Consider the following 17,376-nt stretch of genomic DNA (forward strand, 5'->3'; position numbering starts at 1 on the left):
TGACTCGTAGGTGTGCGTGCCAAGCTGCAGATCTCCAAGCTGCAGCTCAGCACCGCTCTGAACTCAGCAAGCTCAGCCTGGGGTGGAGGGGTGAAGTCCTCGCAGATGTTTGAACCTCACAGACCACCCTGTTCCTGGGGTAGTGCAGCTCCCTCGGCTGTGTTTGACCTGGGACATGTGTGGGGCGTTGGGGACCCACAACTAGGTGTGACCAAGCAAGATTCGTGGGGAGAAAGGAGGCTCTGGGTGCCTTTGCTGGTCTCCTCATTGCAGGCTCCACCCCAAACCTAGTGTAACTTATCCTTGTGTCCGGGTTTCACACTTGTATTTTATTAAGTTGGTTTATTTATTATTCATTCATGATCCAAACATGCTTCTCAGTCAATTTTTTCATGAAGGGTCGCTAGGTCTTGCAGTGGAAATCCGTTAGAGCTCAGCTGACTCTGCCCACATCCCGGATGATAGGCTCCCTGTGTCCCTTGGCTCTGCAGGGTTCACTCTCTGCTCTGTGACACAGCAGCTGTGTGGTTTGATCTGTGCCTACGCCTCAGGCGGGAGCAGCGTCACACATCCCCTGCCCTGCTGTGCGTGTGCACAAGAGCCTTTGGTAACCATCATGTTTAGGAGCACTGCATCTGATGACCAATGCACTAAGCATTGGTTTTTCCAGCTGCATTGGTTATTCTACTGCCCTGCTTTCAGTACCCAATTCTGCTGGGTTCTGCCAACCCTTGGCTGTCACGGACCTCATCCTTCTTTGAAACCCCTCATTCCACCTTCTCTCCAGACAGACTAACCTAGCTTTCTCCTCTGTGCACACCCTCTAATTCTTGCTGTCCAGCCACCTCAGGGCCCACCTAGGGTATTATTTTCATTAGTTTCATGCCCTGGATGCCATGTGTACAAGTGCCATCTGCCTTCTCTAGGATCACATCGCCTTCAGCTAATATGAGGGTGCTGCCTCTTGCTGGAGCTGTACCCTGTTAAAATTCTCCCCTTCAATATATCAACACTGAATGAAGGCATAAGGCTCTGACAACTGTTGCCTGAATTACCAAGCATTTGCTGACTCTGGAACATCCTATTGCTTCTTTAAAGAGAGCCTTTAAACTGAGTCTATGCAGTTATGTGAGCTGCAGCATGCTACTAGTCTGGAGACTCACAGACATGAGGTGGGATTTGGTTTGGGGTGTGTTTTTTTTATAAATCTCCCTTCTCATGTGGAGAAAGGGTGAATCCACAGGGGTCCCTTGGGTGGGGGAAGGAGGGAGGAAACGAGAGCAGCCCCAGAAACTGCAGGGGAATGAACTTGGGGCAAAGCATGAAAGAGAATATTCAAGGAGGAGGGAATAAAACCACTCCAGTTGTTGCTCAGGGAGTAGGGAGAACTGGTGGGGAATGTGTCATCTGGTATGTAGCATCATGGCTGCCTGGAGAGCTCCAGTGCTAGCCATCAGCCACCCCATGCCTGCTGCAGGCAGCTGCCCAGCCTGGTGAGAGATGGGGCCATGGGGCTGGCAGGAGCCCTTGCCCCCAGGCCAAGACCTCTGCTCCCAACATCTGCACTGGAATGAGCCTGACTTTCATTTTGGAGAAAGAAGGAGCTCTGAATGAAGGACGGTCAATGCAGGGTAGCTGTCCCCCGCGCCCATGGGGGAAGGTTGCATCCAGGAGGGGTACAGAGCTGTGGGCTGGGGTCATGCTGGCCCCTTTGCTCCCGGTCAATTGAGGGTGGATGCTGAGGGCTGCTGGCAGGCAGGAGGGATGGTGCTGGCAGATGGCACTCCAGAATACACAGCATTGGCTCACCCACCTCCAGCTGTGGTCCAGCACATTTGCTGGATGAGTTGAGCTGGACAGCAGTCAGGACCTTTTCAGAAAGATAATGTAGGTGGCCCTGAGGGCCGGTGTACCCTGGAGTGAGCTGTGCCCTGCCAAGCCCCTCTGAAACCCACTTGATTGTGGGGCAGAGCCAGGGGGAGAGAGCAAGGCAGGGCTTGGTGCTGTAGAAATCTCAGCACTTTGCTCCAGCTCAGAAATAATGGTTTTCAACAAGCCAAAGCCAGAATAGGAGTAGTATTGGTTAAAAGAAAATGGAAACATAAATAAAAAAAAAATTAGTCTGCTGTTTGAAAAAAGTCAAAGCAGCTTTGAGTGCTCTGGTTTGAGGACAGCTTCCCCTCCCCCTGAAATGAAAACTCTAAACTGTGCTTGCCATATTTTAGTTTTCCTCCATTTTTACCCTAAAAAGTGTGTTAATAAGCATTTCTTTGTAGCTAGCAAGCTGCTTCCAGATGTGTTTATCCTGAATGTGTTTATCGGTTCCTGTGTGCCACTTAGTCATAATGAGCTCAAGAGGGAGCTTGCTATGTACCCAGTTCAGAGGATATTACTGCAGGAGCCACTGCTCTCAGATACTGCTTGCTGCTGCAGGATGGGCTTGAGACAGCTTTGAGCAAAGTGCTGTACAAACATCCAGGAAACATCCATTCCTGCCCTAGGCCCTGGTGGTCCCTGAAATGTGCACCCCATAAATACAGCCAAATCAATTCGGGTACGTCATTTGTGCAGTGCGGAGACAGCTGCTGTGGGGACCTTGAGAGTTTGAATGTCTTTAGTGTTTTGCATTTAAGTTCTCAGCATTAAAGTGCATAAATAGAGGGCTTTGCATTTAATAATTTATTATTCAGTCCAAGAAATACACTAATACCTTTATCAGAATTACGTATGTAATTCAAAACACAAAAGCACAAATCACTGAGGAACAGGCAGACATTAATGGCTGCTGTTCTCCCTACCTCCTGCATGGCAGCCAATAATCAGCAAGAGAAACACAATTTTCCCCTAAACAAATGTTTCACTTTTGTGTGTGTGTGAATATATACAATTTCTCTTTTTTTTTTTTTTTTAGCAGTCCATGGAAAGAAAGGAAAAGCTTAAGTGCCTGAGGTGTGGTGAATCATTTTCCTTGATCCCCTGACATTGCTAAGTGCCAGCTGTGTTTCCCCCCTGCCTCCCAGGAATGGGAGGATAAGAGCAGGAAGTGTGAGGATTTGGGGTTGGCAAGCCTGGACTGGGGGAGGAATTTCATCTTAGCTGTTCCAGGTCATGGGACCTCTGGTCCTGATGGACATCTGGTGGCAAGGCAGTGAAATAAGGGTGCTCAGTGAGATAAACCAACCTCAGCCCAAGAGATCACACTTGAATGTTCCTCTAGCCTGTAAAGAGGTGGTGGAGAAGCTTCTACGTGAGCAGCAGAGGATGTGTTTGGGTGCCACCTAAAGAACTTCAACTTAAAGCTTGCTTCAGTAAAACATTTTGAGGACCCTCTCATGGATCTTGCACAAAAGCAGGTTCAGCTGCTGCAGCTGGGCTCAGAGGAAGCTGGTCAACCCATGACTCACACCATGCTGTGAAGGACCCTTGAGATCAGGTACCAAGGCTAGGCCCAGAGACCTGTGTGATGAGACCCTGCTAGCCAGAGCTCCAAGGTGCCCCAGCATGGTTTCCACCAGGAATCTGGCCAGCAGCATTCACCCTACAGTGCATGTAGCAGAGGCAGGAAAAAAAAAACCACTCGGGAGTGCTCATGCATTTGCCAGTGTTGCTGTAGCCAAAATATATTCTGGAAAGTACGGCGCACGCCCGTAATTCATTTAACACAGCCCCGGGCTAAGAAGAAAACAGGAACTGCCCTTCTGAAACCCACTAATGGACCTTCTCCTCCAGTCTCCTGTTGCTGATAAAGCCCAACTTCATAAGCCACAGGGGAAGTCATAAAACTGGTGTCATGATCCCAGTACTTGAGCCAAAGGCAGTTGAAAGTCAATGGAGAGACTCTCATTGACTCAAATGTGCTGTGAAGTTGAAGCTTGTGTCATTAAACCTCTATGGGGAAAGACAAGGGGAGGGAAAATGTGTGGGAGTAGGACTGCAAGTTCTCACTAAAACTGTTCCCTTATTTTTAATCTCCAGCATCACTGGACATGGTCCGTCTGGAGGTGCTGCCAGACCATTGAGTACCTCTGTCCCTGCACACCAGGCACCCGCTTCCTGGAGCAAAGTGGGGAACTTCGGTTTTATTCCATTTTTTACCCATGTCAAAGTCTATTTAATATCAGGTTTGCTGTGTTTTTTTGGGTTTGGTCCCACAAATGCTTCTGGAGCAGGTCAGTACATCTCCCAAGCTACCACTTTGTTATGCATTTGGAGCTTGTAAAATCCAAGGAGACTTCCATCATTCAGTTTGAACATCACTTCCCAGTTGAGACTCAAATGGCAGGATTGTTGAAGGATATTATTGATAAACAATAGATGTCTGGTGGAGAGGCTGATTATTTTCCTGGTACAAAAGGCTGCTGCATCCTATGTGATAATTCCCCTTTCTTTTCCTCCTTGTTGGCTTTGTGTTTTTGTGATTTATTTGTGGGCTGGCAAGCGTCCACAGCCCTGCAGGAAATGGATGTCTGCTATTGTGTTTGGGGGGGCTATATAAACGTGTAATTTTCCCACTACATTAATTATAGGCATTTATCCCTCACTGGAGCAGCTCCATGTTTTCTCTGCCCTTTTGGTTTGGAGACAGAGCGTTCTCCCCACACCCCCAGCCCAAGCCACAGGTATTTATAGGGAACCCTGATTCTGACATCCTCAGCTGAGCTGGGGGAAAGCTAAAGCGCAGGTCATTCCCATTTGCCAGCTTGGCCTGGTCACAAACACTGCAGAAGTGAAACTCACTGGCTTTTTTACCTGATGATAATAGCTCCAGAATAGCAGCATAGCCAGGTTTTCTCTGGCTCTTCCTCCTGCTGACACTTTCCTCAAGAATAAAATTGGTTTGCCCTAAGAAAACAACTGTCTTGTTATGGAAAAGCAATTGTAGAGCAATTTACTTTGGAATAGCTATGCTACTTAATTCCTTACTCCTGGAGACAGACCCAGCTGAACTTGGAGCAAAGAAATGAAACCCGAGGCAAAATTCAGGGTGGTTATATCAGGTTTTTTTCAAGAGAAGGCTGGAGGGAGAGGTCACACTGAGATACACCATCCCAGCTCTGTGTTTGTTTGGCTCTACTCTTTTGACCAGGTCTGGTCGTATGGCCTTCAACCTGAATGGACTGGAAAACTGTCCCTTTTCATGAGGAATGAGGAAAATGAGGAATTCCTCAGTGGAAAATCAGCACACACAAAATGCCCTGCTCTGGAGAAGGCATTTTAAAAAGGGATTTTGTCAAAATCCCTGTTTGGCTGCAGCACAGGTTTTGTCCCCTAGAAGGCCACCATGGTGCTTGGTTGGATTCATAGCCTGTGCTTCCCATCTCAGTGGACCACTCTCGAGGTTCCCATTCAGGATGCTGCCTCCTGTGATGCACCAGGCTTTGCTTTTGGGACAGCAGTGGAGCCACTTGGTAGTTGTGTGCCTGCAGATCTATATGGGAAATAGCCTGGCAACGGAGCCCAGGTACAGAGGGATATGGGGAAACCATGCTATGGCTTCACAGGCCCTGCCTTGCAGCCTGCCAGACTCCAAAACCTGAATTTTAGGGCTGATGCTTTTTTTTTTTTCCGTGGTGGCTGAACCAGCGCATGGTTGCTGTTCATCTCCTGCGTAACACGTGCCCTTTTTATAGGCTGAGCTGTGATCTGTGTTTGCTGGGTGCTCTGGAGAGGATTCGCTGTAGCTGGTCATTGTTTCAAGGGTTTATTGATCTCCTGTAGCACATGAAATTCTCTCACATTACTTACGTGCTGGAGCTGTGCACTTGAGATGCTTAGGAAATGCCCAACATAGTGAGTTTTGGCTCATGGTATCTCCTGCTTGCTTCTGACTCAGGAAGTGTTAATGTCTCCCGAGGAAAAAAACATCTTGGAAATACAAATGCACACGATGCAGACTGGGACAAGGAGAAGCAAACGTCTTCTCTTAGTTTAGAGGGCATGCCTGACAATGAGAAGGCTTGATAATGAATCACGTTCTTTCATTCTTGAGCTGTAACTACTGGAAATAAGAAACCTGGCCAAATTTGTACCAGAAGGTGCTGCCTCTGTGAGTGGACCCTCCTTTAAAAGAGCAGCTCTGTTGAGCATGCTGGGGATCTCTGCAGATACACCTGTCATTGAAGGTGTCAGATCATTTCCAGCAGGATGGATGTACCAGCGTGTCCTTTGGCTTGTAACGTGGGTTCCCCATAGACTCCTAATGAAACACAAGTCCTGCTGTGATTTTTCTCAGTTTTTGCCTGCCAGAAGTGGGCATGTTCATCACACAGGGTATGTTGGCAAGTACAGAGTAGGTCAGATTTATTACAAGCACACAGGCTGTGCCACCTGTGACTATCCCTGGGTCTCATACAGAGGCTTTGTAGAGCGGATGCGTGTGGGGGATATGGGCACACTCAGTTTCCGCAAGCCAGAGACTAAGAGCCAAAAGTAAGAGAGTGGAGGCCAAAGCAATGGGAGATGGCTCTGATTTACAATTGCTCTCCTCCTTCGACACCCACACTGCACAGACCCCCAGGAGGGCAGCGAAAATTTGCTTCCTGCCTCTGCTGCTGCTGCTGGCACATACAGCCGTGCCAGAGGAGACGCAGCAAGCCATGCTGGAGGGGAACCCAGGCAGAGCTTAGCTGCTTTTGGGTAGCCAGCAGCAGGACAAGGGAGCCATGGTGTCTCGGGTGATGCTGCGCAGGTAAGCCAGTGCTGGTGGGTAGCCACAACTCACTGCTCTGCAAGAAATCCTGGACCCAGGCTGAGGTATCATCTTGGTCCCTCGCCATGGGAATGAGAAGGGAGAGAGCTATGCCCACCGCATCCAGCCCATGGAAGCGGAGGGACACATGCCATAAGACCAGGGAGGTCTGCAAGGACACAAACCTGATCCAGCTTGGTGGCATAAAATCAGGAGGAAGGTGAGGATTTGTGATGGGTGGACATCCTGGGATGCAGCTTTCTGGGGTGAGCTATGTCCACCTCATGGCTGGAGGCATTGCCTGGACATGCTGGTGCCCCGGCCCTGCTGAGATGCATCCCCTGGTCTCTTTGGGGCCGGGGATGTGCTGCCAACAGAGTTTCTTCCAGGGGTCCCAACTAAGCACATGAGGTAAATCTGGCCAGTTCCACATCAAAATTAAGCAGCTTATTGTGTTTATTCTGCCACATCCCTGCAAATCCTGAGCACTTTTCATGACCTCTCTTGCATTCGACTCTCAGAGCCCAACTGCCACACAGTCAACATGTTGGCCAAATGCTTTATCAGTCTTTGTGGATGAAGCCTTGTGGACTTGTACAGGATTGTTATTGCATACCTGTGGTTGATGTCAGCAGGTTGAGGCTGGCACAGTGCTGTCAGAAGCCGTGTTTCCTTGAGAAAGTGCCCACCTAACTGTGAGCATTGCTTGGGTGAGTCTGTACATGCAGAGTCCAGAAGGTTGCAGTTACATATACATGTGGTCTGGCCTCACTGAGTGATGGAAATCCTCCTGGGGAGGGAAGGATGCCCTCATGAAATCTTTTATTACCTTCAGTACATCTCTTCTGAGAAAGACACCGGGGGGGAAGGTCCCAGAAGGGGATGCTGCAGTGCCCAGCAGCAGGAGACCCAGGACTTTTCTCTAACACAAGTCAGCATAAGAAATTCCCCCTACTTCCAGCATGAAGGCATGGCTCATCTGTGCACTGGCCACTGATGAGGTGGGCCACTGAAGGACCTTAAGCAACTAAGATTTGTCCATGATACTTCTGCCGCTGCTGCCCCGTGGGGTGCCACAGGTACTCCATGCTGAGAATTGTCTGTGACCAGTTGTTTGGGTGGGCTGCCAGAGGGGGTCACTGGAGTGGGGATGAAGGGTTGGGAGTCGAGCTGCAGTCCCTTTAGGGGCTCTCATTTCCACCCATCAGGCCTCTCAGCACTGCCACTGGTTCCCCTTTCCCATAACGTCAGTGAGATTTGGGTGAGGAGAGCAGGTTGGGCTGTTGCCTGCTTGTCCACCCTTCCTGAGATGCTGTCGCTCAATCTCCTTTTCGTTTCCAGCAGATGAAAGGCAGGAGCACAGGAGGCAAATTGTGTCTCTTGCAGCAAGCACTTCATGACATGCCCTGCACATCCAAACACAATGCAATTTTGCATCTGAGTATGAAAAACTAAACAGCAGGTGAGACTGGGTTAACAGCCTGGGCATGGCAGTTTCTAAAGCAACACCTGGGGAGCTCTAAACACAAACACCATTAGCAATAACAGGATCTGTGCACTTAACTCCCTGCCCTGCTCTAAAAGCTCCAGCCCCAGTAGCAAGCGTCCTCCACTTTATCCACTTGGTCCAGCTCAGTGCTTAGCAGCCGTGCCCAGCCCGAGGAGCTGGACCGCCTGCCGTCACATGGGCATTTAGTTTAAATCTCATCCATGACCTTTTCCATTTTGCCAGTTCTGGAGAATATTCACCATTAAAGCTCTTCCTTTCACACATCACGAAGGTATGGATTATTTGTGCACTGTAAGTGCCACGAATTTACTGCCCTTGTCAGTAACAAGGAGGTGCTGCTGTGATGCTGATACAGCCATCAACATGTGGCCTTCAGTGGCTATCAGCCTGTAAGCTAAAGAAACACCATCATCCATCTGAATACTGGGCACTGCAGGGGGGGGAAGGATGCAGGGCAGGGGTAAATGTGGGCCAGACCTGAGACAAAATACAGGAGGGCAAGTGTGCTCTGTTTCTAGAGACCTGGGGAGGCTGCAGAAAGATGCTGAGCAGAAATTGTAGCGGGACAGCATGGGTGGTGGAGAGAATCGGAGAAACATCTATTATTTATATACCCTCTGCAGTGAGCTCACAGCGAGTTGGGATTGGCCAGGAACTGGGTCAGGATGAAGCGGGATGAGGCAAACAAAATCTGAAGTCTTTGAGTGAGACCCCCTGCCGAGCCCATGCCAATGCTCTTGCACTCTTTCCTGCCACAGCACCCTCCAGCCAGGTTCTTGGCAGCCACAGCACTGTGCCAGAGCCAGCCTCTGAACTGGATACACCTGCAACCCCAACTTGGTCAGTACGTATGGGAAGAGTGATATTTATTGCACAGTAACACTCTCTGGGCACTTATCAGTTTAATGACCCACATAAATATTTTCATCTTGCCTAGTTTTGGGTAACACGATGGGTTGTTGCATTGATTGTGCCAGGCCAGTGTACTTAGCAAATGCAGAGGCAGAGACACAGCTGGTGGAGGGGAGAGGTGTTCCCTCACCACAAGCCAAAGGGGAGGCAATGTTGATGTGTCCACCATGGGCAGGAGATGCAATAAGTCGAGAGAGCCCCCACTGCTTGCCAGTATTCACCCCCTCGGACTCCCTGCATGCCCAGCAAGGAAGGTGGATTCATGTGTTTGGCAAGGTCTGGTGCTCAAGTGTGCAGAGAGAAGCAGTTTAGTTTTGCTTGATGAGTTGGTGTATAAGCCCACAGAGAGAGACTTGTGGGCTTGGCATGAATGCAAGCTGTCCAACAAGGCAAGTGATGCTCCTGATGAATGTTTAATCACACTGCATTTTCTCAGGGAAAGCAATGATCTTCAACCACAAGGACTGAAGGGTAGGCTCAGAAGGTCTGAGGTCCATCAGAATTGTTCTACCAGGTCTTAGCAAGGGCTAGCTGTCCCTGGGGTGCAGCTTCAGGCTTCATCTGTGGATGTGACATGGTGCAGTCACTTAAAGCCTGCATGACAAGCTACGCTTGCAGAAACAACAGCCACATCTGCACTTGTAAAAGTATGAGGTTGGTGGATGCATGCTTGCTAGACACCATGAGCTGCCTGGAGGGTCTGCAGCTAGCAGCTCAAGGTTTGGGCTATAAAGTAACCCAGGTTTTAAGCCAAGTGACATAATCTTCAATGCTATTTCAACCTGCAGTAAAATTATTTATTGGTTTCAGCTCATATGAGTCCTCTGGTCCCTGGACAGCCAATTTGTCCATGGAGTTCACAAGGTACCCTAACCTCCCTTTTCTATACAGATGCCTAAATTTGGCCATTTCAAAATCCTGCTTTGAAAGATACTGGGAATACTGCAAATATTACAGTCAATGGGAAGAACCTATGAAACTCAGAAGTGGCAGAAAACTGAGGCAAAGCACACAGTGTTGGGGAAGTGCTGGCACTGCTTCAAACCACTGCAGGTAATCCCACAAATGCACGCTGCAGGATTTCTAGGTTTCCTCCGAGGCTGCTGCTGTCAGCCATGAAATAGGGAAAATATTGCACTGGATTGACTTAGGTTCCCATCGGGTCTGGCAATTTGTTTTTCCTTAAGGGGGGAAAAAAAATGAACACTCACACACGCTACTACAACAATGTGAAGTATTTTCCTCTTCAAGAGCCCTTCCTCGCTATCCAATGCCTTCCTTTAAAGAATGGTGTAGAAGTCAAGCAGAGCTGTGCATCATCCAGAAAGCATGCAGCACTCAACCACCACGCTCAAGGATTCCTAGAAGCCGGTGTTGCATGGGGAGAGCTAAAACAGGGGACTCTGCAGCAAGCGTGCAGCTGATCCTCCCATCCGGGGAAGTGGGGCTTGGAAACAACACGGGGGGGTTGCAGTCTGGCAACACGTGCTTTCCACTTGGAGCAAGAAATGTCAAGGAGAATTAGTGAGATGACTGGAGACTTAGACTGCAATGGGAAGCAACTGCTGTTCATAAGCAGGCTGTGACTACTGAGCCTTGCTAATCAGATTTCCGGAGATGCTCATCTGGCTCATGCTGTAGGGTGCTCATTGCATGTTTTGCTAACAATGCTGTGCTGGGGGCGTCCATATTTCAGCGAGAAAGGAGAAGGCTCCCCTGGGGCAAGCCTGATTTAATGCCTGGAGACCTGGTTTTGTTGGTGGAGGGGGAAAAGGCCATTTGGAAACCCGTATATCTCATGCATGGCTCTGATACCTGCTCTGTAGGTCATTTAAAGCAAGCAAGGCAGGACCAGATGCCCCTCTGAGCACCAGCTGTGGGCACTGAGGTTACCAAAAGTCAGCCTTACCCGAACAGATCTGCTGGCTGGGGGTGACCCGACAACCTGCCCAACTTCCTGGGTAGCTGGAACCTGCCCTGATACCAGGGCCACGGTGGCTTGGCCACGCTGGGCCTCGGCATGTCAGTGCCAGGAGGAAAAGCAACCGCATCCAGCACCGGCATGCCAGCTTCATCGCTGCTCAGCCAGTCCAGCTTGCTCCAGCTCCCACCCCCAAAGCACACTTTTGAGCCGAGGCACTAGAAAGCATGGATCAATATTTGAGCCAAGGGAAATGGGGATCCTTTGCAGTGGATCACGGTTTTAATTAGTAAAGGATTGTGTGATTTTGCATGATTTGCTTGATACCAATTCCCGTGAAGAATAAAAGTTTACGTCCATTTCCCAGCGCTCTATTAAAGCAGCTTCCGTTAGCGCTGCCTGTGCTCTCGACTGTGCTGTATATGGCATTTCTATTTTTAGAAACCAGGGTTGCCATGACAACCCAGTGTATTTTTTTATTAAATATAGCAGCTGTTGCAGGGAACTCTTGTCCTTCTGGATGTAAAGGCTGTGTTTTTGCCCTCTGACAGAGCTCAGGGTATTAAATGCAGATGAGAAAGCATGATTAAATAAGTGGAAGCCCAGAAGAAACCATGGACCTGTAATTACAGAGAGGGGTTTTGAACGAAGCCGTGCATGTCTGTTGCTTCAGAAGCAGCCCTTCTGCATTAGAAATGGTGTGGGGAGGGATGTGGAGCTTTGCAGTGGGGGCTGTGGGCTCCGTGAGACCACCCATCCCCTCTCTCTCACCAGCTGGGATGCTCACTTGCTGGCTGCCCAGTCTGTCTGCCTTTTGCCTGTTCTGATCTCTGCCCCTTCCAGGACACAGGCTGGTCCTGGCTGTGCTCTCCAGGACTTGTCCCATCTGGGAGGAGGTGTGGGGGTGCCAAATAGGTCTTGGCATCAGAGGATCCCTGTGGGAAGGAAGGAGCCTGTTTTGGGAAAAGCAAGTTTTACCTCCTACCCACTCTTAAAGAGCTTCAAGAAGAGGGTTGTGTTGCAGGGTTAGGGTCTGGAGCCACATCTGTTGGTGATGGAGACCTTGCTGGAAGAAGTGCCAGTGGACAGGAGTAGTTCCCATCTCCGGGGCTGGCCCAGGGGTGCAGCGTGAGAGCGCTACAGAACCGTGCTGTACCCCAAAGCAGTAATGTGGCCAAGCTTCGGTCTTCGATGGGAAATAAACTGATTCTGCTTCTTTTGTTTTTTATTTGTTTGTCTCTCAGCTCTGGAGGGAAGCAGCAGTGAAGGATTTCATTCCTCTTTTGCTTTGGCTTTGTCAGTTCTTTACTGGATCCCTGTATGGTGCAAACACAACCCCGCAAAGGGCTGTTTTTCTTTTCCTGGGAGGAGGGAGAAGAAAAGGAAGTTCTTATTCTGCCGGGTTCATTTTGTAGTTGGCACTTTGCCTTCCCATTTTGGTGGGAGCTTCCAAATTCAGCAAGCTCCAAGGCACACTTGCGAGTCTCTGTCAGCACAGCCTCTGCTTTGCATTTCCATTTCAGTTTGCATTGTGCCCAAGTGGCTGCAGCAATAGCTCTATGCACAGGGTGGGGAGCACTATCGCTTGGGCCAAGGGCAATATGTCAGCTGGGAGATGGAGATCTTTTTTTAATTAACTGGTCTTTGCCTTGTTAAATGAAAAAGGAAACCTAGTGAACAGTAGATACACAGCAGGGCTTATGGTCTTTGAAAGTTTCTTTAAAAAGCGGATGCAACAACAAACAAATAAAGAAACAGAGTTAAAACAGCTTGATTTTAAAATATCCATGGAGGTCACTGTGACCAAGACTTTGAACAGGAATAACATATCTCCAGGATTCTTATCTGTTCCCTGAGCTATCGTAAGCAGCATCTATTGCTGGGGATGTTATTGCTTTTCTGAATTTAATAGCATAAATGTTGCTTATGCAAGCAGAACGCTGCAGGGGAAGGGATCTCCTCTTGCACACTGCAGAACCGCCTCTGCGGACATCGGGGGCTTCAGTTCACCCTGCTGCCTGCTCTCTGCACCCCCCAGGCACTTCACCCCTCGTATGACCCATCTCTTCAACCAGATGTGCAAGGGGATTTTGAGGGGTGGGGGATTTTGAAGAGTCAGGGATTTTGGAGGCAGTAGGGTGGAGTCAGATGCCGGCTATGCTACCGACTGCCTGCTGGAGTGTGTCCTGATGCCTCTGCAGAGCTGGAGCCTGTCTGCACACATGCTAGAGCATCTTCCTCTAGCTGAGGGCATAAATATGGGGGTCATCCCCAAGGAAGTGCTGCCTGTAATGAAGGAAGGAAAGGCTGCCACATCAGATTTGAGGACTTCCTTGCATCCTTCAGGGAATATGTTGTCAGACATTTCTGGCCCAGAAAATGTATCCTGCAGCTGGGAGGGAGGTTTGGGGCAACCATTTTAGATGCCACTTTGGTTTTAATCCAGCACGAGGTGAAGGGAGGACTGTGGAGTGGGCACAGTTACAAACAGAGGTGATTGCACAGGCACCTGAAGCATGGCCCCAGTGTCTTCAGGCTCCTCCAGCTGCAATGGTCACCCTGCAGCCTCTCTGCCTTAGCAGTCATGGCTGGCAGGACCTGGTGAATTTGATGTCCCCTGTCCCCAAACTGGTTCTGCTTAGTTGCATCCCTGAATGTGCACATCTTTAAAAGTGGTGTCAAGCCACCAGTAACATGAGGCAGCTTTGGTGAACCCCAGTCTGAAGCGGTTGGACCTAAAAAACTTCAAGCAAAAGTCATCTCCCTCAGGGTGCCCTTTGGGGTGACCTTTCTGACAGCCAGGCAAAGACCACCCGAGGGCTGAGGACAAAGCTGCTTTGTGGCCATTCACCACGCTTCTCCCAAGGCCAGGGCCCCAGGACCCGTCTTCCCATTGCACTTTTACGGGCTCCTTGGAGGGGGTGCCCTTGGCTTGTGACTAGTCCCTGGTCTAGTGGGGATGATGCCTCCCGTTCCTCATGTGAAGCATTGGTGCCCCTGCAATAGAAGAGCTGCTGCCAGGGTGCAGCACAAGCCCAGGGTTGTGGAAAGAGCAGTTGTGTGTGGTACAGGGAAGAAGTAATGCTGATGCCATACAACAAGATGCCAGCAACGTGAGAAGCCCAGGCAAAGCTGCCAGCATGTGATGCAGGATGTTTTGTCCTTGGAGCCACTTCCCCGTCATGCCACTTCCCACAGGGTTACATATCATACTGCATGCTAGCAGCTAATCCTGCTGGGTTGCCCAGGAAGGGCCAGGCACTCCCTGCCCACATCAGCCAGTGTCCTGCATTAGCTGTACCCACCACCAGTCAGGGCTGTGGGGCCGGGGTGGTGGGGTGCAGGTCATGGGCTCCATCCTTTCTCCTCGTTGGGTGCACGTGCCCAGCTGGTCCTGGCCATAGAGCACCAGTCACCCAACTGGTTCCTCTCTGTGGAAAAACCTCTTGCTGGTGCCAGAGTAGAGTTTCCCCAGGAATGTATATTTATTAAAACTTCTGCCTCTGCTTATATGTCCACTTCCCTGTGTATTCAGTGATCGTCTCAGTGTTTATGCTCCCCGCTTTCCCCCCATTGATTTATGGGCTTATTGTAATCTCTCCATTGTGTCGCTTCCCCCCCTCCAGGCAGTGTGGAGCAGGCAGCAGTCCTGGGCATTTTTTCCTTTCGCCCTGCATGTTGGCTGGTCCATCTCTCAGCCATTTGCAGCAATTTGTGTGGGTAAGGACCATGGCAGTGACATGCTTAGCTGCAGACCATTGCCCACGGTATCAAATATTGATGAAGCTGTGTTTTTCCCAGCTAGGATGCTCTTGAAAGCAGTGAAGTTTCCCCAGCAGTGATGGGGGCTGCTGTGAAGGATGAAATGCTTTTCACCTGTTCAGGAGATGGGCAAGGCTCTCAGCTATGCCTCTCAAATATGAGCACAGCACTCCCTTCTTGAGGTTAGGGATTTGTTTGTAGCCTTTTATCAAAGCCACTTGCAAGTATTTGTATGTTTGGTTTTTCAACAGTCTTTTGAGACAGGAAGGAGTTATTTATTGCATCTCTCCTTGGTTTCTCATCCTTGGACTGTGGGGCTTGTGGCCCATGTGGACATCGTGTCTGAAGCTCCAGTGAGAGGGTGCAGCTGCCTGAAGCATGTCTGTGAGTCCCTGCTGGGGAAGAGGGGTGAGTGTCTGGCTCAGCAGCAATGTGGAAATCTCTTCTCATGGGCTGTTTTTCTCTCCTGGCCTTTTCTACAGCATTGTGCAATGCTTCTGCAGCTTCCCTCTGTCTCCCAGTGGAGATGCCTTCACACTCTGGTCCCACAGCAGCTGCAGCTCCATCCAGTCCTGAAGCACTGCACCATACCCAGCACTGAAGGCTGCAGCCAGCCGTAAAGCTCATCCCTGCAGCTGAAGAGGAGGGCTTTGAGCACCCAGTGTACTGAAGAGATGCATGAGCATCTGCTCTGAGCTGGGGGACAAGGAAGGAGTGCTGGGATTTGCTTTCCCACAAGCACAAAGGTAAGGGGAGACAGGTATCTCAAAACCTCTAGAAACATGGCCCTAAGTCCCTTGTCATCAGGCCAGTACCTAATCAGGAATTAACTTTTGAGCATGCAGTGAGGCTGATGTTCCTGTGTGGCATCCCTGCTGGATGCTGAGACCCTGCTGGGTTGGATGGGCATTGTGTACCAGCTCCATGGGTCTTCTTGTCACTATCCCACTGCCTGGAAAGGTTCTCGTGGCTTGTACAAAATAAGAAGGGGTATCTCTTCCTGAACAAGAGCCACTGTAAGGGCAGGGCTGTACTGGAAGTGTGTGTGTTGGGTGTTTTCCACATCAGGTTTTTTCCTAGGGAACACGTGAATATCAGAGGAATTTTTGTTTGTTTGTTTTTTTCCCCTGGAAGCAGACAGTTCTGCTCTCTGCTTTCCAAGCACGGCACTGGATTGGTACTCAGTGTATTTGCCAGGCTAGCCTTAGCAGACTCTCTAGCAGTAGCATATTTTTGTGCCATTTGGGGAAATTCTCTGAGAGGGGAGTCTCAATGGTAGTGTTGATTTAAGGGGAAGTCCATAGCTTCTGTGTGAGTGAGTTTCTCAGCACAGAGAAAACAGGGAGCAAGCCTGCAGGATGAGGGCACAGAAAGGAGAAAATGGTTTAGTCTCTTGTTCTGGTTCCTGAAATGATTCCCAGCCTCCCTGCTTCTCACAAACCTGCCCTGCACATCACTTCTCTGGGCCTGCCCCATACTGACTTCTCCCATGACTCTGTGTCTGCTGGCATGTGGGGTGCAGACTCAGGGTGAGAGTAGGAGACCAGCTTGCCACCAGGTGCTTTGGGTTTCTTCCACACCCGCTCCAGGCTGAGCACCTGCAGTGGCTCACACTGCCCAGAGGGGTGACTGAGGACCAAAGTGGCAATGACCTGGCTCCCTGGGACACGTGGAAGCAGTGCAAGGTCTAAGGTGGCTGCTAAGTGCCAAGTTGTTTGGAAATCCCAGGCCCAGCAAACCCTGAGCCTGTTGCCAAAAATGTGGCCTCAGCAGAGGATGCAGAGGAGAGCATCCTCTCTACAGCAAGAGGATGGGCTCAGCAAGAGCCTTGCAGGCTACCTGCCAGGCTACCTCCTGACTTACTGCCGGTGAGCAAGAGGATATTCACTTGTTTCTGGCATGGGCAAGTGTCTGTAGCCTGTAACAGCCTCAGGTGAGCTCAGGTTAAACTCCTCACTTGAACTACAGGAGTTCCAGCTAGTCCTTAGTAAAGGCAAGAAGGTTTTGAAGGAAGAGATTCAGAGAAGTGAGCCTCGCAGCCTGGGAGTGAGACCATGAGTCTCCTGGCTGCTTTAGGACCTCTGTTTGTCACTGGCTTCATTCCCCTTCCCAATTCGTGAGAAAGCCCATGGAGAAGACCTCCCTGAACAGCAGGACAAGGAATGAGTTATGGCCAGATTTGCCCACAGACTATAAATCAGCCAAGGTTTCCACCCATCCCACAGGAACGTGAGCTGTTTGAGTAGTACTTGTGTCTGAACCAAAGCTGTGGCAGGAGGTGAGGAAGCAGCAGGCTGAGTTTGCTGTAGGTTTGTAACCCTGTTTACTTTTAACCTAGCCTAAAACCCAAGCACACACGGAGTAATCAGTTGTGCTGGTGCCTCAAGCATACTTAGATTTTTTTTTTATTAATTTTTTTTTTTAGTTTTAGCCTCCCCAAACCCTTAGTTCAGTCACTTCTAGGAGGAAATTCAGGAAAACTGTGTTTTGCCCTGTTGCTGTGATCTCCCAATGCCCCAGCCCCTTGCCTGCAGGCTGGGCTGCACCCCTGGCAGCCGCAGGGTCTCTGTCCCTCTTGCAAGA

Source organism: Aptenodytes patagonicus, chromosome 6 (genome assembly GCF_965638725.1).
Source record: "Aptenodytes patagonicus chromosome 6, bAptPat1.pri.cur, whole genome shotgun sequence".
Lineage (NCBI taxonomy): Eukaryota > Metazoa > Chordata > Aves > Sphenisciformes > Spheniscidae > Aptenodytes > Aptenodytes patagonicus.